The sequence below is a fragment of the Rhyacophila brunnea genome, unplaced genomic scaffold (genome assembly GCF_057557595.1).
Source record: "Rhyacophila brunnea isolate RB1 unplaced genomic scaffold, BYU_Rbru_1.0 scaffold_5, whole genome shotgun sequence".
Classification (NCBI taxonomy): domain Eukaryota; kingdom Metazoa; phylum Arthropoda; class Insecta; order Trichoptera; family Rhyacophilidae; genus Rhyacophila; species Rhyacophila brunnea.
This window is the reverse complement of record NW_028233170.1, coordinates 3,992,823-4,013,390: the sequence shown is the minus strand read 5'-3', so window position 1 is coordinate 4,013,390 and position 20,568 is coordinate 3,992,823.

The window sequence follows — 20,568 nt, the reverse complement described above, 5'->3', positions numbered from 1 at the left end:
GCAGGGGTTCCCAACCCCGTGCCCGAGGGCACCATGGCGCCCGCGGAACGATTCGTATGTGCCCGCCACTATTCGACAGAGACAGAATTTTCACGCTAGCCTGACACACGCAGAAAACCCGAAGTGAACGAACGCCACGAACTGAGCCGATGAACGCCGAAGCACGTGACATTAGTCACGTGCTCGTACCGTCCCGATTGCTTCGGCGATTATCGGCTCAGTTCGGGTTTTCGGCGTGTACAAGGAGTGATGTGCAAATAGCATTCCCCGCCTGGAACCGCGTTGTTGTCATTGTGATTGCGATTGCTGCCCCGTTCGGGTCGTGACAGTTAGCTAGGAGACATCTTCGTCTGACGAAACACGAATTAGGAGTTTTGATATTCCTTCTATATAGTTCTAAAATGAGTGGACCGAGTAAAAGATAACGAACCTATAATTTTAACACTGACTGGGAGGAATCATATTGTTTCTTTAATGTGAAAAATAAATGCGTCTGTTTGTTGTGTGGTAGTAGTATTGCAGTGCCGAAAAAACATAATGTTGAACGACACTTTCAGACAATTTTGGAGCTTAAGAATGATATTTTGCTTGAATCCTTAATATCAGAGGACTTTTGGAATACAGTGGACAGAGAAAAGTTCCCATTTTTGAAAAAAGCGGCATATAAAATTGAATCATTTTTCGGTTCGACATATTTATGCGAATCATTGTTTTCAAACATGAACTTAATAAAATCAAGATATACCTAGATCTCGACTCACCGATGAGCATCTTTATGATTGTTTGCTAACATGATTATCGCCATACTCTCCTAATTATGAGGCACTGGCCAATGATATGCAATGCCAAAGATCACATTGACATATTGATATTCAATTTTTTTTATAAAATGTTTTCTTTGTATTTGTGTTTTTTGTTTACTTTGTTTACGTTTTGTAAATACATTTCTCTGTGAGTATGCAATTTGAATAATAGTTTTATTATTTTGAAACATTTTTGTTTATTATTTATTAATAAATTATGAATATAAGAAAATAAATTATGGGAAAATGAGAAGTTATGGAAGGAGTTTGTCGATTAAAAATAGGTGGTGCCCGCCACCCTACCGATATTTTAGAATGTACTCTAGACTACAAAAAGGTTGGGAACCCCTGCTATAGTGGAACAACTTAACCTTACTATTATGCAGATTGCGAATTCTTTTACTGCACACAAATTACACTCCTGCGCCCCCAATCAGGCTGTGCCTGGGGTGGTTAGCCCGTCGCACACCCTTGTTACGCCGCTGGAATCTGGTTGGCAAGGAGAACATGGATGCCAAGTCGACACTCTCTCGAGGTATCCGAAGCACGTGGCGGAATAAATCCAACGTCGCATTTTCATTTCAGATGTGGTTTGAGATATAGTTTCAAGTCTTACCACTGCATACCCAGTATCCGACTAAAGCATTATAGTTCGAAGTTCAGCAAAATGTTGCTCTGAGCCTCCATATGGTACGATGACTCCCTACCGTAAAACAGCACTGTGGTATTTGGAGTAATGGAGTTCCAGACAGACTGCATTGAGTCGGATGTTGGTACAAATATTCCCATTTGCATAGTGAGTTTTCTCATAGTCGTGTTCTACTCCCCCTGATATTTAAAGCTGTTGACACTCTCGATGGTTTTTACGTCGCTAAAAAAGGGGTTAATCAAGACAGGTGACATTGCCCAAAAAGTTGGTTTACTTTGCGTTGATCTCTATCAGATATCTCATATCTCTGACAAAATAAATTACCACGCGTAATTTTTAAATATTATATACTGCAGGTATACTATATATTATTCAATTTCATAGCTGGGAATAGCTAAAAAAGCTTTTGAATGGTATGAATAATTTTTTTCTTGCAACGCGAAACCAAAATCTTCAGTTTTAAAGAGCTGTATTATAAATAAATAAAACGAAGTAAGTGTATTGTAATTATGTGAATAATATGATGTGTAATATAATAATATGTGAGTATCATAATTATACGATTCAATTGACCAAAGTATCTGGTTATATCCAATCATAAGTGCACTTGCTCAACAACACTCATTTAAGCATTACTTTAACGGAAAAACACACAACTTTTAATCATTTATACGTCACTAGGCTGTAGCAGGCATTCTACCTAAGTGATTAATGGGCATTCTTCAGATTGACAGATTATTTTTAATCACGTGGATTCAATCAATCGAAATAATTATTGCGATGCAATTATTGAAGCCAAGGAAAGAGTCGACGATAGAATATACTCAACGGTTACATAATTACCAAAGAAGGTATTGACCTTCATTAACATCCGGTCGTAAATCGTTTGAATTCGGAAACAAGTAAATAACTAAGCTTAAGATATCTCTTGTTCTACGACGTAGCACGTCTACGCCATAAAATGTACTTCATTTAGGACTGAAGGAACTAAAATTAGTAAAAATAAAAAAGTAGATAATTTATCATATGAACCATTTTCCCAAACAGTTTAATCCTTACTCTGAATCAAACGCGCGTTGAAAAAACAATACTTACGTAATTTTGTTATACCTACGCGTGATTGGTATCCGGAACTACCTAACTTTCAGAGGCAGGCGCTCTACCCACTTTCTTCTTCTTCTTTCACCCTGTCACGACCCAGTGGGGCATAGAAAAAGCACAAGTTTGCGCCACTTCCCTCGATCCATCGCCAACTCTTGCACCTCCCGCCATTTCAGACCTGCAGCGCGTAGATCGATTTTTTGGCACCGCTGCAGAGTGAGGGAGGGCTGGCCATGACGATGAAACCCTTAAGGCTGTGCCATAAGGGTACAAAGTGTCGCACTCTTTGGTGGCCTCCGGAACACATTTCCCAGCCACGTAAGACGTCTATTTGCGATTACGTTAATCAGCGAAGGCTGCTGTGTCTGCTCACGATCTCGGGTGTTTGTAAGGCGGTCGTACCAATCTACCCCTAAGATTCGGCGGAGACATCGATTCTCAAAGCTCAAAAGCCGAGACCTTTGAAGCTTAGTAAGATGCCATGTCTCACAGCCATACAGAAGCACAGGTAGCACACACGCGTTATACAAACGGCATTTGGTCCTCACAGAATACAGCTTTGACCTTCATGTGACTCTAAGTTGGCTGAATGCAGATCCCGCCATACCCATGCCATTTTAATTAATAAATATACACAGTTACTCTCATTTACCGCTCTACTTTGATTTTCGAGCAACATTTCGTTTTGAATAAAACTAATCCTAATCCATATTTAAAAAAAATATATGTTGAATGTACTATCGCAAATCAGTTTAACTGATCTCATTTCTCTGCAGTCCTCTTCTAGTGTTACATTAGATGGAGATTGCAGTAGTATCAATGTCAACTTATTTATGTTATTTTCTTGAACATTTTTTTTAATCAGTTTCTAAGCTGGAATACGAAATTTTTGAAAAATCTGGCGTTAAATGGCCGGCTTTCATAAATTTTAATATTTTCATCATACAATAGACTAAATTCAGTGGATGCTTATCTACTGTTCCACGAAGCTTCCATGTGAATTGTTTGAATTGACCATTCATTTCATAGTGTTATAGTTTTGCATCAAACTATATTATTTATTTTATTTTTTGTGAGAATGAAAAATACTATTGAAAGCTTACTATTCTAATTGATGAAATTATTTTTCATTAAATTCATCAAATTGATTAAATCTACGATATATATAAAAACGATATTGTTTGTTACAAAAAAGTTATACCATGCGTTTAAGACAGCGCTCAATAATTTTCTAAAAATATTAACATATTCACCTAATTTTATGTATTTTTTATAAAAATAAGTACGTTAAATCTCTTGTTATATTATGGCCTACCTAGCTTTAACAGTTAGATATTATTTTTCCACGAGACGGAGTGATAATTTCGGAGATTTCATTAAGCGAAACTGTGCTCCGATGTGCTCCGGTCCATTTCGAGGCATGATTTAAGGATTAAGATTGCTAAGGATTATTAAAATTTTCGAATATACTGCGGTACCTTTCTAATTACCTACATCCACTGGTTGGGCCATTTGTGTTCGCGTTCATCCTTTCTTTCCGCTAACCTTGAATCCCCAATGATTATCACAAGACCACCAGTCACGGGTTATGATCGACCATGATGAAAGTTAGGTTTAGTTACCTCAAGACATCGTGTGCGTGTTGGCATGTTAACGCTAAACCACAGTTCATTGATTAATTCAATTTATACAGACTGGCCATGTCAGGTCGGTCCAACCAGCTGTTGGACCCATCGGCCCGTCCGACCTGGTTGCTACTAAGGCCAATTATCTTGATTTCAAAAAATTTGCGGCGTCTTACTACGGGCGTGAAGATCTCTTCACATAAATTTTGCTGCCTGTATGATTAGCTTCGTTCTTTAATTTAATAAACAAGTAGGTTCATTTTCTTTTTAGTAATTTCCATGTGCTTTTTCTCTCCCTGGCACTTTGCATTAGAGTAAACTCAGTAAACTCAGTCAGAGCTCACTTTGAGCGTAGCAATCTAAGTCTTGGGCATCTTCTCCCAGGACACTCCCAGGCCAATTCTTAGATGCTTCACATCACCAATTGATGGGTCCCGTGATACTCTCGATTAAGGCCGAGGGTGGTACGGGGCGGGTTTGGTGGAGGGACTTTAACTTCAGTCTGGCCATGGAAACTTTGCGGCCAAACTGCAGGGGTTGGCTTGGCAAGACATGGGTTGGGTTGCTCATGTGGACACGACCAGCAGGACGCAGAGCACGTCCTGCAGGACTGTCCACTTATGGGCCCCGAACGAGCGGAGTTGTTTGCCTGGGTCCGATCCCATTAGGTGTCAAATTTTTTTATCGTGAATATTTTACAAAAATAATCTCGTCATAAATTATACTAATGGTTTTATAAATGCGTTTAAAAATTATTAAATGTAAAAAATCTTAACACCGCTGCACATTCATGTACTGAAATATGATTATATTTTAAAACATTAGAGCGAGAGGCTTAAGGGCGGATGTGCTCAGCGTGGATCAAAATGGAGCTTTTTTCTATTTTCAAAGCATGATCCTGGACATACCTTGAACGTTGTAGATAATATATTTATATAATTTTGAAGCCTTATTATCCTTTATATTTATTTTAAACATTTGATGACTGCATAAAGTATTTTTATTACATAAAATAGTATTCTTTTAAACCTCTCGCTCTAATGTTTTAGAATATAGTCATATTTCAGTACATAACTGTGCAGTGGTGTTAAGATTTTTTACATTTATTAATTTTTAAACGCATTTATAAAACCATCAGTATAATTTATATCGACATTATTATAGTGAAATATTTACGATAAAAAATTATATTGATAATCTCTGTGATCCCAAATTTGACAAGAATTAGGCATTTTATTATTCAAGAAATGGGCAAGATTAACACATTTGAAGATAATTATAAAGATACTTATTATAAGCTATGTCTTTGACCATTCAAGTGTGATAAACATCCTACGAATAATGATTGCTTTATAATAATTATTGACCTAAGAATAAGGTAGTGTTTTTTTGAAATACACCATTTCTTTTGGCATTCCCCAGTGATTAAGCTACAACATACGGCCGTAGCCATAAATTGATAAACTATAATTGAAGTAGGGAGTAAAATGATGTTAACGCGCGTGTTTGAACATGTACCTAACCGATGTTTTTTTTTTAAACGGTACATGTTTGCCTGACCTGTAACCATGTAACCTGACATTACAGTAACGGGAGGGTTAATATTTTAGGTATTTAACCACTTAACCACTGAATATGTGTGTGGGTGTCATCAGATTCCTGTGACCCAGATCTTAATTATAATATTATTTATTAAATATTCCATATATAAATAAATATTTTCACGTAGAATCAGCCAGTATATACTAATATGATTTCGTAATATTATGAGATAGCGGATCCGCAATTTATTACATAATCATTTCAACATATTATTCTATAGTACGCCGGTCAATAAAAAGCGGGTAGTAATTGATTAGACATGTCACTCGATTATAACCTGTCGTTAAAAACACATCACACCGAATTGTCATGATATTTATTATATTGTATCGATTGTACTCTTGTAATTATTATTGAAACGGTAAATAAAATCTCGCCTCCTCCATCATCATGAACAACTACCTACTACCATCTTTCATCTTTCATCTGCAATACCTGTCCACCGCTGAAGTGGAATATATAATAAGTGGTGACCCCGACGTGATCTGAACACGCAGTTCCGACATCGGCATGATCAAAGAAGTGGAATTTCTACATGTGTTAAAATACTTACAATTTTCTCTCTCCTGAACATATTTCAATGTGTTAGATGCGACCTTTGACTTTTGATGTACCTACAAAATTATGTCAATTGAACTTGTCTAATTCTTAGTACATCAATAATTATAAAGTCGTGAATGGGTATTCAAATCAATTAATTCAATATGGGAATTTATCGTGAATACGATGTAATAAATAATATAATTGACGACCTTCTATGATATTATGATTGACATTAATGTCGTCCTTAATTCCAGATGTAAATGTGTAATCAATAATTATTGTCAATATCTAATCGTTGCATCTGTGAAATAATTATAAGTGTGAAGTAAAACTGATATATATATATGAATAACATAATTTGTATTATAAGATAATTATTATATGTCATTACTAAATTAAGTCTATTATTATACATTTTTTCCTTTGTCTAACATCAAGGTATAAATGGGAAAAGATGAAGACATACAGAAACATAATTATAGGAACCAATACAGAAATATTAATTATAATCTACTGGAATATGCGTGTCAGCAATGGCACTGGTGTCAGGGAATTCTTCAAAGTAATATGGCGGACAGACCCCCAACAAGGGTCTACAGGTGCTTCCGCCGGATGTCAAAGTTACTTAAGTCTATCCGACATTCAGTATGTGTCTGACTATAGATACATCGTATGTGTCCATTAACTATTGCAAGCTATTCTCCACATAAGATAATTACAAATTATTTAGTAAATATTTAGCAAGAGAGAAGGTCTCTTCTCGTCTAGGCTCTACACAAGTATTGTCATTATCAGTGAACATGTTACTCCCAATTATCTAAAATACTCCGTTAGCTAAAAAGTGGCCACAACGCGTTGTGGATGGTGCTCTTCTCTATTTCACTCATGGCTGAGTCTCCGCTTCACACGGTCCTCTGTTTCTTTTAGGACAGATTGAATACTGCCCTCAGTAAGCCACTTTACCTTTCATGGAGAAAACCCAAAACCACCAGCCTCTTCGCGTTATCTGGTTCGCGCAAAATAATATATCCAAAAACTGCAAAAAAGAAACTTCAAGAAATACGAAGCATTGCGGTACCAACAACGCACTTTGAATGCTTAAATTCCTTCTAATTCTTAGCCTCTAGGGTCCATGAAAAATAGAGAACACGTAATGTTTACACATGCATTTCATGGCAATTGAGATTCCTCAATCCTCTTATTTAGTGGTAAGACGTGTCATCGCATTTCGTCTTTTCCTCTAACGGTCAATGACAGATATATAAAATGGTTCACTGGTGGTAGAAGGTTAGACGGATCAATAACCATCAACTTGGTCGTATTCCTATGGATATAGAGGCCGTATTTGCGACCATCTTCTTCTACCCAGCTCTGGGAGTTCCACCTGCAAATGGGTAGTGACACCTGCGAATCTTAATTCATATATTATTATATAAGTAATAATATTATATGACCGTTCATATTCCACAGCGTCTCACTTGCATACAGTACGCTACCCACATTACCCAAAAGGTATACTATTTCGGTGTTTTGTCTTTTGACACCTTTCTCACTGAGGGTTTTCAATGTGAACAAATACACAGTTTCTACAGGTTTTTTTTTCCAAGTTTTGGTAAGATTTTCTTGGGTTACTCCCAATTAGTGAATCCAATTCTGAGCCGATTTGACGATCCCGGGATTGGCATTTTTTCGATAGTTAATATAAAATATTTATATACATAAAAAAACATTGATAAAATCGGTCAAAAATTAATAAATAAATAATTTATACTATTTAAGACATTTATTGTTAATATTTTGCATGTTAAATCTTGGAAATACATAGGTGTAATGGAGTAAATAATATTGTAATATAAATAATAATGTGAGAGTTAAACAGTTCTATTTATTTATGAAAAGATAACAAATACAAATACAAATTCAATTAAAATAAAAAGAATAACATATTGTGTTGACAATAAATACAAGCTAACATGAAGTGTTAGTTTTTTTAGTTTTTTCCGATGTTGTTACGATTGCGTAAGGCAGCAAAAATGGTTATTTATTATCCGTTGATTCCCCCTGTGATCAGTGGGTCTCCAGAATAGCATTTTCTGGTAGAAACGTCTAACTAAATATTTCTCGATTTATTTATTCTATTTCTCAAATTCATATCACGAAAGTGCGAAACATTGTTTTTTTTACAATCTTACTCATTTTTATTAATTTATGTGAAAAAATAAAATGAATTGGTAACACATGGGTAATTAATCAAACTTCATTCAAACTCAGTTTATTTCTGATGTAGTTATACGTTATTAAAAGTATTTATTCTGTTATATTTTCGTTTTTATTTATTTTCCATAAAAAATAATAAAAACAATCAATCCCGCAAGTTTCGGGATTATGTTTACCAATCCCGGTATTCATAGGTATCGAAAATAGTTTGGGATCCCAGGATTGGAATCCTTACTCCCAATATACATTTGAAGGGCGTTTTTTCTTGTTATATGCCAAGAATTACACGTGCCTGGCGATGATATGACGTATATATTTTGTTAAATTTAATATGATGAGAAGAATGATTTTATCGACAAGTTACATTGTCTATTTTATTTTTAACAAATTCGTGTATATTTTTGTATGTACGAGTATTTATGATTGCAATAGTTTATGCGAAATTAAGTTTTCTTAAATTAATGTTCAACTTAAACAATGAACACAACATAACAATAAAAGAGTTGTTTTAAAAAAATCATTAAAATTGTTTTATCTAATATAGCATCGCGTAAACGGATACGAAATACGATTATTTATTTAGTAGTTGTTCAGAATCACGATATATGAGTGCTGATTTTATCGTTAACACTAAAAATTACAATGTATACTTACTATACTAATTGCAGAGCATGAATCTACATAATATTATTTATATCTTTAATATTATAATATATTATATACCCCGGTTTAACAGAAAAGAAATCCATTCGATGTAGACAGTTTTAATGTAGGTATATATTCAAAAAATTAATTAATCAAATTAATACCCGAATGTGTCATAAAATCTGATAACGCATTCTGGAATTAATCATTAATCCAGTTTTAGGGCCGTTTCAGACGGGACACCAGTGTCGCGCTCGTATATAATAAGGAGGCCTTTGTATTCAAATAAAGGAGCCTTTGTATTATGTTTATGAACCCCCCAGAGCTAATGAGTCAACGCGTGTCCGGTACACTTTTCCGTCGTCCGCTACATTCTCAAGCCCCCGATACACTTGTTTTTATTACCGCAGCCAGTTTTATGTTCTAATTTATAACGCGAAATTATGCGTTGACTCATTAGCTCTGAGGCGTTCATAAATATAAAACAAAGGCCCCTTTATTCGAATACAAAGGCCTCCTATATTATATGACAATCGCTCCATAATCGCACTATAACATTTCATTGAAAGCTGCTAATTTTATAAGGAACTAAATAAAAGCATTAAGTTTTTTTTTAACTTGAAAGAAGATTCTGTGCAAAATAAAATCAAACCACATTATCTTAGTTACAATAAGGGTTTTAGAGTTTTTTTTTCCATATTGAATTAAAGTATCGATATATTAGATCTAACAATATGAAAGATATCAAAATCATAAATAATAATATCATCTACTAATCGTTTAATATCTCCGAGAATCCATTGTTTTAAATTTAATGAGAACTAAGCTAAGTGCCTGCAGAAAAATATTAATAAGTACATTTTTTTATGGAATGAAAATATAATTTATAATAAACTTTAAATATTAATACTATTTTTATAGGTATCATAATTTAGTAGCATATATAAATTTTACCGTTGGTGCCTGGGTAAAGTGGGAAATAGAGTGTCTGAATTAGTACGTCGGTAATAGTTTTAGCCTTTTTGATGCCACTTTCTGGGAAATTTTATCAGTAAATAGTGGAAAACGTAAATTTGTAAATTCATGTTATGAAATTGTGGGAAAACAAACGTAAATTTTAATATGCTTAGTCACATTTTAAATAACATCACTTTGCATGATCATAAAAAAATATATTACAAAATGAATCCCTCATTCTCTCTAAAATGATGAAATTTTTCATTGCATGCAAATTGTATTTTTAACATAAGTAATTAGCATCGATTGGAACACTCTATAAAAATATTTTTATCAGAGGGGAGTACCCGCATCCTCCATATTTCATCGATTACACAACGGGCACAACACTAACCACACCGAATTTTTTCTAACAAAAATGCACCCATAGACTGTTTATATTAGCGATTATATTTCTGTATTTCAAATCTAAGCAGGTACAAATATATGTTTTATTATTTATGATTCTCACGTGGTTTAAATTACGTATTCATTGAAAAAAAAACAGTTTATTCATTAGTATTGCGGCTCTAAGACAGTGATTCAAAACCAGTGCACCATGAGGGGTATCTTCATCAATAATGATTCATGCTGGCCGTCTCATAAAATTTAATGGTATTCAATTAATCTTATTTAAAAAACATTATAATTGATTACTGCCAACTGCATCCATAATTATATTATTGAAATTAAACTAAATATGTTTTGTTAAGCTCTATTAACGTGTTATGTAATTAAAATGCTTTAAACTTTTTAATGACACCAATAATTAAACAAATACATACTTATGTAATTTATAATTATAAGCCGTGATGCATATTAATCATTATTATTTGTAAATAAGTAGTAAAAAGTAGGGAAGTATGACACAGAGTTTCATTCCATTTCCTTCATAAATCGAAGTGAGTACCTAATAATAAAATAAATAATATGTAAGTGTGTCCAGTTGTACCATATATATTTAAATTTCCGTCTTCTGTGTAACATTATTCTATAAACCCTATTTGGCCCCTTACTGGCTATCTATGGGGTATACTGGGTATAATGTTGATTTACCGATCTCAAAAAATCGCAACCAATAGTATGTCATATCATCACCTTACTATTAAAACCTCGTAAGTCGGTTTAGTTAGTTAAGTTAATTAGTTACACTTAGTAACACTGGTCGTGAAATACGAGGTTTTAATTCCATATTTGAAACAACGAGACCTACGACTTTTTAAATTTTGTCGATAAATGGAAAATATACTTGTCTAGAAAACCAAGGTTTTATATGATTTTAAATATGTTTTTGTTTACATTTTTTCGAACAAACTTCATTTTTCCATAATATCAGAGATCGAGGTCTTAATAGTAAGGTGACGATATGTATGTACATTAAAGCATAACGTAAAAACTATTCGCACAAAAATGACTATTGTAAACAAGACTGATTAATATTACTTTGTGTAGGGCTACCAATTCATTGGCTAAAAGGGTTTATGGCCAGTGCTATAAGTTTGCTACTACTGTATTAGATCATGTACTTGCCACTGAAATAGGTGGGTAGGCAGGGGAAAGAGAGCCTTCATATTCAGTATATTTTTTTCCAGTCGTCCAGTCATTTCTGGTGACTGTTATCTTCATAATCTTCATCGCTCATTATTATCCTTCAGTAGTCCTATAACTGAGGGATGGACTGCTGATACAAATGCAGATGATATCTCATTCTTAATTAGACCATCGTGCGAGTGTTCTGCCTCTTTTACAATTATTTACACTGCAAATTATTACATATCTACGTCTGTGAGTCATATGGTTAAAGAATATAAGAGTTAATCGAATATCAGCATAATATTGTTGAAGTCTGTTTTTTGTTCTTAGATTTTCAAGAATGAATGTGCTGATACTCTTGACAGTTTAGATAATCCTGACCACATCTCAACAACATCGACCCACTTTTGATCCGCTTTTTTTATGATCGATGTTCCCTCTGCATAAATACATGAAAAAGTTCAAGATCTGCGTGAGATTGACTTAATAAGTCAACGTTAATATGCCCCTGTTTTTTTTTCATATATTCATTAGCCGTGATATAATACTCCTTTCAAATTAGGAGACTGATGTACAGTGACGTTCCTAAGCAAAGCAAACTTAGCATGTGTACCCCTTTCATTTTTAATCTCAAATTTCATGAAAAATTGTTGGGTACCTACTTATCTATTTATTTGTTTGACCAAAACATATTTTAATCGAAATTTAATGAAGTTGCCAGTGTGGACACAGTGCAACAAATTTTTTTTAAAAATTCACATAGGTATACGTTATAATCTACTGATAATTAGAGCATTTTCACGAAACATCTTTAGGTATCTTTAGGTACCAATGTGAAGGTCTGAGGACCAGCGCTCGAAATGGAAAAGTTTACGAACCGGAGCGCTCGACAAATTTTCTGAAGAAATTTACATAGTCATCAAATCGTATGTGTATTTTATAAAAATATGTCTGTCAGATTTTCTATTCTATGGCCTATCTAGATCAGACGGTCAACATATTTTTTCCAAGAGACGGAGCGATAATTTTATAAATTTCACGAGCCGGAACGGCTGTCCCGTGCGTTCCGTTCCATTTCGAGCCCTGCTGAGGACTTGACAGGTTTGGAGACCTCTTGGGAAAATGTTGCCTGTGCGATAAACTGCCATTTTCGATCGATGTTACACGTTCTAATCATTCTAATGAAGCGACCGTATTGCCTACTTCATGGAAAATAGCCACTGCTCTCAAAAGTTATATTATTCCCACTTATTCCTTCATTTTCCGCCATTTGTAATGTACCGCAACTAAGTAACGCATGATATTCCCACCCCCACGAGTCGTCCCTGCTGGTGTGTCATTATAAAATGGAGAGTTTTATGAATCAACGTGATTTTTAAAAGTTTCATCAAAACATTGGTTTGTCGAATATCCGTTTTTGTCGAATATCCGTTTTTGTCGAAATCGACCTTTTAATGTAGAATGATTTTTTATATTAAATGGACCAGAACCAACCTTTTCTTGAAATTGCTTTGTAATGAATATAACAATCATACGCTGTAAAAACAACAATTTAAATACCTCCGTGTATTTAAATATAGGATAATGTAATTTGTTTTTCATCTACTGAACATTTAGTCTATTCGATAAACCAATCCTACGGCGACAAAAAATTGACACAAGGTCCGTTGTGGATCGCGACACGATCGTGGACACGAGGGATCTCCCATATAAATTGTCTGGGCTCGCGCCTGCACTCATCTATACGAATTCGCTATGTAAATGTAAATATTAAATACTTCCCGATGTTGTATTTAAACAGCGAAATTAATATATTACGAAATTTATTGTTGGCCAGTATTAGAATTGTTTTGCTTGATATACATAATTAATTCACAAAATTCAGTTTTTCCCAACAATATAAAATACCGGCGCCGAGAAAGTAAACGTTAATGCCGTTGCACCGCTGTGTTATTTCATTGTAAAGGCGCTCGGGCAGGATTTGAACCCGGAACTTCCACTTCAGTAGCGTATGGTGGGCTGATAATTAAAATAAAACATATTAAATTAACAATAGGCGCATAAAATTACGAAAATATCTTTCCATTCAGGCAATAAATACTGTCACGGTTTTCCAGATTATTTTTCCATATTCGTTCGATAATCGATAAAATAAATTTTAAAGATCATATTCTCTTCAAAATCAAAGGTCACAACATTATTTACACATAGTCAAGCAATATAAAAAATATTTTTTCATATCCATTACCTTGATGATGTCACTGGGAATTCATCTGGAAGACGTACACCTTTTTGACACCCAGTGTGATAAATCCTCCTTATCAGGCTGCAAGAATCTCTTCAAGCAATGTAACCGTACGCGTCAAAAGCCAATAGTTAAAATTAGTATGTCTCTTTTAGCATAGTGGACTATGTACGTGGGTGCGATACCCGAGAGATGCAGGTTCGATTCCTATGGGGTGGGGGTGTCTTACTTTTTTCAAAAAGATATTGTCGATTGGTTATAATATATTTTCTCAGAAGTGTTTTCAAAATTATGTATGTTTAATGTGATATATTGATACATACATACGTTTTTAACGAAGTTTTAGAATACAAAACATATTCAGTAAAATACGTAACTTTAAAAAGACTCTGAAATATCCTCGTACATTTTAATTGGAGAAAAAAGCTCTCTGACAAGTGCGCTCGCCCAGCAAAAGAAATTTGTGTTCAAATCTCACTCAGTCCATCATTTTATTTTAAGAATTTTTCTAATATGTATGTTTATGATGCATTTCCAATGTATCTATAATTATTTTAATTTCGTAAAAATGTCGTTTGATGCATACAGAATAACGCAGTCATTATTTTACTAGTGTTGAAATTACTACACAGCATCAATCGTTGTTTATTATATATGTGTATCGAATTTGAAGAAAAATATCTCTCTTAAATGACACTATTCATGTTCACTTGAGTCTGGTTATTTTTTTTATTCTATCGTAAATAGATAAAAGTAAGAAGATGAATGTGGCTGTAAAATGAACTGCACTTACATTGAAATAATCATCATGATTAAAAATCTGCGTCCGTCTTTTAATAGCATTATTTTAGTTAATATTAGTTATTAATTAATTAATAGCATGAAGTTGAAAATTAAGCCCTACCTACCAAATTAAAACACGACATAGTTGACCATATTTTCTACTAAATTAACTAAAATAATTACAACTAACTTTATATTTAATACAAAAATAATATATTTCAGTAACACGTGCTCGCAGTTTTTAAATCACTGTAGTCATCCAAATCAATATTTACCGGCGACGTGTACAACACATTTAATTCAACCGTAGAAATTCTATCTTACTCTAACGCGTGTTGCGGAGACATAAGCTTACATATTGCTTTCTCACTCTCACTTATGGTTTGTTTTTGTTTAGGCCTTGATTCACCCCTATTTTTGACAGTCAAATAGAACTATTATAAATGTTAGTAATATTATAAATATTAGTAGTTAAGTAAAAATATAGTAATTGCATTAAAACCTCTGCAAGATTAGTCCATATTTTCGGACATAAACGGATAATACAGGGTTATTAAAGTATAGGCTATTTGCAGATTATTTTTTTAATAATGGTTGTTAGCCATCGGGTGTACACATTTGGTTCTTGCGATAGATCCAACACATAGAAGTAAAACAATTGTTCTTCTTCGATGGCGCTACAGCTCAAGTTGAGCCCTGGCCTCCTCCAGCCGCTACGGTCCTCCGCACGTCTTTTCCAGTTCCTGATTTTTAGCAGCTGGTTGGCATCTGTCGTATCCCCATCGTGTGCGTGGTTTTCCCACTGGCCTTTTTCCCCTGGGTTTCCTTCGAGGATCTTCTTCGGTATCCATGACTTAGGCATGCGCTGGACATGGCCTGCCCAGTTTAGCCTCTGGAGTTTTATGAAGGTGGAGAGTTTTGAATCTTGGTATAAGCGGTATAGTTCTGTGTTGTACCTAATTCTCCACTTCCCACCATCATTCATGGGTCCGTATATCCGCCTCAGTGTCTTTCTCTCAAAGCAGTCCACCATTTCAGCTGTTTTCATATTTAGCATCCATGAATCGCACCCGTATGCAACGACTGTGCGTATGACGGTTTTATAGAGCCGAGTCTTAGTTTTTCTGTGGACATTTCTGGATTTGAATATGGGCAGCAATGAGAAGTACGATTTATTTGCAGCTGTTATTCGGGCTTTTATTTCTTCCGTAATTACGTATTAATACGTAATTGTTATTAATACTTTATTTTCAAAATGGATACCTGCAATACATCGCAACGTCTAAATACTATTTGAATAATTTCCACACTTATTTGAGTGTACGAGCAATATATCACGTACGTATAATATATTATTGTACAAAGAATATTTTTAAGTATTTGATTTATATTTACCCGTCTTCAAAATTAAACATCGTGATATAAAAATCCGCAAATCTGAAGCATCCATAAATTAATAGCCTTCAGATCACGTGAGAATGGAGTTCCGCCTTGCACCCTCTCTTAAAAATCAGAACAAGCCGTATTTTAAATGTTATTAGGTGTCCAAGTACATTGTTATAAGGTATTATATTGTTTCCATTCCGACCTTAAAACAAGTTCATTTACATTCCAATCGAAATATCAATTACTTACGTAAAGAACATCCTTAAACTCAGATAGTTTTACGTCGCATTAATTTGACAGGGTAACTGTGAAGTATTATCATTATTAAAACAAATACTTTACAATAATTATAAATGAGTTACATATGTATTAGCTGACTGACATAAACAGATGATGCAACTATTCATGCAAAGATGTTCACGGCTATTTCTGTGTTAGAAAAAAAAGGGATATAATATATTAAAAAATAAAAAAAGGTGTGTGTACTTATGTACGCGCGTTAGAAGATATACTTCTTTGGCGTAACAGAACAAAAACAAAACTTGTGATAAACTAGATTCTTTAACTAGCTCTTAATTATCTTGTTAAATTACACACTCAAGAAAAAGGACCGCTTATTGGAACGCCGTTGGTTTATTTCTATACACTTTAACTTATAATACTAAATTATATAATGGTTTCTCGTTGTTTTTATTTTTAAAGTACCAACTGACAGTCTGACGTTTAATCGTTTGTTTACGTAAGGAATTGCAAATGACCGACAACAATAAATTCGCTGCCTAGGCAACGGTACAATTCTAAATTATAATATTATACTGTATAATCGTCACGATTGCAGTAGCATACTGTGACGTAAAGGTAGTGCGTTCGGCTGATAACCGAACAATCGGTAGTTCGAATCCAATCGAGTGCGTTTTTTTTCGTGTGAACAAATAAATTATGTGTTACATGTCACACGACAAAAATACATTCTGATCTCATTTCCCAAACGCGCCAAAAGAAGTATAACTTCAATATATATATATATATTCTTTTTATTTTATTGGGCGTAGAGGCCCAATGACAGTAGTGTATTTAGTAATAAAAGTGAAACAATCACAGACACATAGGTTTTGAGAAAATCACATAAATATAATTTATGTCCTCACCGGGAATCGAACCCGGAGCGAGGATGAAAGGCCAGCGCCTTACACACTGCACCACGAGAGACACCGCGAGATAAGTCATAACAACCCAATTGAAGAATAATACAAGCATCACAAGAAAAAGTCTAACATAGTTATAATATTGTCCAAAACTCGTTCCTTCTTAGAGTTTAGACTTATCTCTCTTTTTCGTTCGCACAAACATTTTTGTTGTTCTTTTTAATTTGGACTTCTTTACATAATATTTTTTAAAACACGTATGAATATCTTGGAGTTCGAATATTGCCCGAATGGAAAACAATTTATTGACTATTATTATTAAATTAGTTATAAAAATGAAAATAAAATGAACATTTTACAAATTATAATATTGCATTGATTTTTAACGTATTTACTGTTAACTTGTGCATTTATTTTAAAATTTAAATAATAAAAACAACTCAAACTTCTTCCTCATTACTTAGGACGGCAATCACTAAAAGTACAGGTTTTACAATAATCATCACCCACCTTGAGCCATCGCGTGATGGTCTGATTACATCCGCCATTGTTAGCTCAGTCGTTTTGGTATACATTATTTTTCAAATATTAACAAACATAAAATAGAATTGCGACGTTTTTGGTAGGTAAACCTATGCAGTACAAATTGTGAGAAAACTTTTTTTCTGCTTTCTAATGTCCATATATTATAATATCTGGGAGCACTGCACTGATGTTTGTTAAGCGAACTAAGTTTTAAAATAGAACATGCACACAAAAAAACATTGAAATTAATATCTCACTCATTTTGAGGCTCACGATGACAGAGCGGTGTCGGCTTATAATATCATGGGTCCCAGGTTAAAATCTCGGATCTGACAAATTCGAATGTTATTTTCCAATTTGTGTTTGGAGTGCCTTAAAAATTGAGCACGTGGCTAACATTATGTTAATACAGCCTCCACTCTGCGGAGGCCAATATGGTCCTCTCAGGATCAACCATAGTGATGTAATATTTCCTATAATATATACAAAAATGAAGATACATAGGCTATATCTACAATATTTATTTTATGACATATTAAAAATTCGTCAAACGATTACTTTCCGACTGCCTTTCTACAAGGCATGCTCTCCTTGAATCTCGTAGGTCACTACTGCTCTCGAGACATTTTTGCCTGCCACCAAGAGGGATGGTTTCCAATTCTTGCGTTCTAACGTATTTAAATTTATATCCACATATCAATTACGGCACCTACGTGGTCGCAGCCATGACCTATTTTGGATCAGAACTGTTTCATCGAGTCAAGCCTATCAGGCACCATTAGCGACGGGTGCAAGACTAAACAGTGCACTCTCTAAAGACATAGACATTTTTAATGATGTGCAGTGCATGAAACTTTATTTTACTCTTCTTGTGAAAGTAATATTTTTATAACGTAAATCTCATGTTGTGAACATTCCGAATAATTATGATTTGTTATGTCCGCAATATATTGTTTTCTCAAATAAATTAATTAAAGAAATAAATACGAAATGCACAACTACAAACATGGTTAAGTATTGTGTGTGTGTGTTTAATTTTTAATTTGTCGGTATTTTGAAAATACCTAAATATTTCACGGCTTCCTGGATGGAGCTTTGAAACAAGTTTGAACATAATAAACACTGAAAAATATAACAATGTGGAATATACAAAGATGCTGGACATCCTGGCGTAAGTTTAGTGTTGCTATTAAAGCATCGACTGAATACCCTGTGCGATGTTGCGTGTATGTTTAATCATTTACTTAATTATATCCACATCACAAAAACTCTGAACGACGAATCAATTAACGGCAAACCGCGCTCACTCACGTAACGACGTATCCGGGTGAAGTTGGGCTCGGAATGAGACACGACTTGCGATTTTTTTACGTAAATCGTACAACCTGCAACATTTCTCACGTTTCGGCATTTTGACTTTTTGCCGAGAAAAAATAGTCACCACAAGCGACCCGATACGAAACTTAGATACTTACTTAATGGTCAAAATGGAGATTTTATAGTATTTTCAAAGCATTAGCCTGAACATTCCTTAAACGTTGTAGATAATCTATTTATATAATTTTGAAGCCTTATTATCCTTCATATTTATTTTAAACATTTGATGACTGCATAAAGTATTTTTTTACATAACATAATATTCTTTTAAAACTCTCGATCTAATGTTTTAGAATATAGTCATATTTCAGTATATCCATGTGAAGTGGTGCTAAGATTTTTTAGATTTATTAATTTTTAAACGCATTTACAAAACCATTAGTAAAATTAATGTTAACATTATAAAGTGAAATATTTACGATAAAAAATTATATTTTATAATCTCTGTGATACCAAATCTGACAAGAATTAGGCATTTTATTATTCAACAAAATGGGCACGATTTACACATTTGAAGATAATTCTAAAGATTCTGATTATAAGCTATGTCTTTGATCATTCAAATGTGATAAACATCCTACGAATAATGATTGTTTTATAATAATAATTGACCTAAGAATAAGGTAGTATTTTTTTGAAATACGCCATTTCTATTGGCATTTCCTAGTGGCTAAGCTACAACATACTGCCGTAGCCATAAATTGACAAATGATAAATGAAGTAGGGAGTAAGATCATCTTAACGCGCGTGTTTGAACATGTACCTACCGTTTAAAAAAACGATTTTTTTTTCCGGATAGGTGTTAAAGTGTTCAATAAGTGTTTGCTTCCCGTAATCACATATGCGTGTGAAACATGGACCCTAAGTAAAAGAGAGATCCAGAAATTTAGAATAGCACAATGTGGTATGGAGAGGTGCATGCTGGGCATAACGCGAAATGACAAGAAGAGGAATTAGTGGATAAGGAAGCAGACAAGGGTTTGCGATGTAATAGACTTCATTAAAAGCCTCAAATTGAAATTGGCTGGACACATAGCTCAAAGTAGAGACAATCTTTGGACAAATTTAGTCATCCAGTGGTATTCTAGAGGTACAAAACGTCCGCAAGGTAGACCTAGAGGCCGCTGGATCGATGAAATGATAAAGTTCTGTGGAAGTACGTGTCAGCGCAACGCACAGGACCGAGAGAAGTGGAAGCATCCAGCAGTGGATAGATTCAGGCTGATTATGATGATGATGATATCTAGATTCCAACACCAACACCCTTCCTCTATACTATTGAATCAATTGATATAATACTAGAATACTCCCTCAGATCCAAAATTTTAATATTAAAGTACTTGTAAACATTAGCAGAATAATACTAATATATTAACGAAAATATAAAACAATC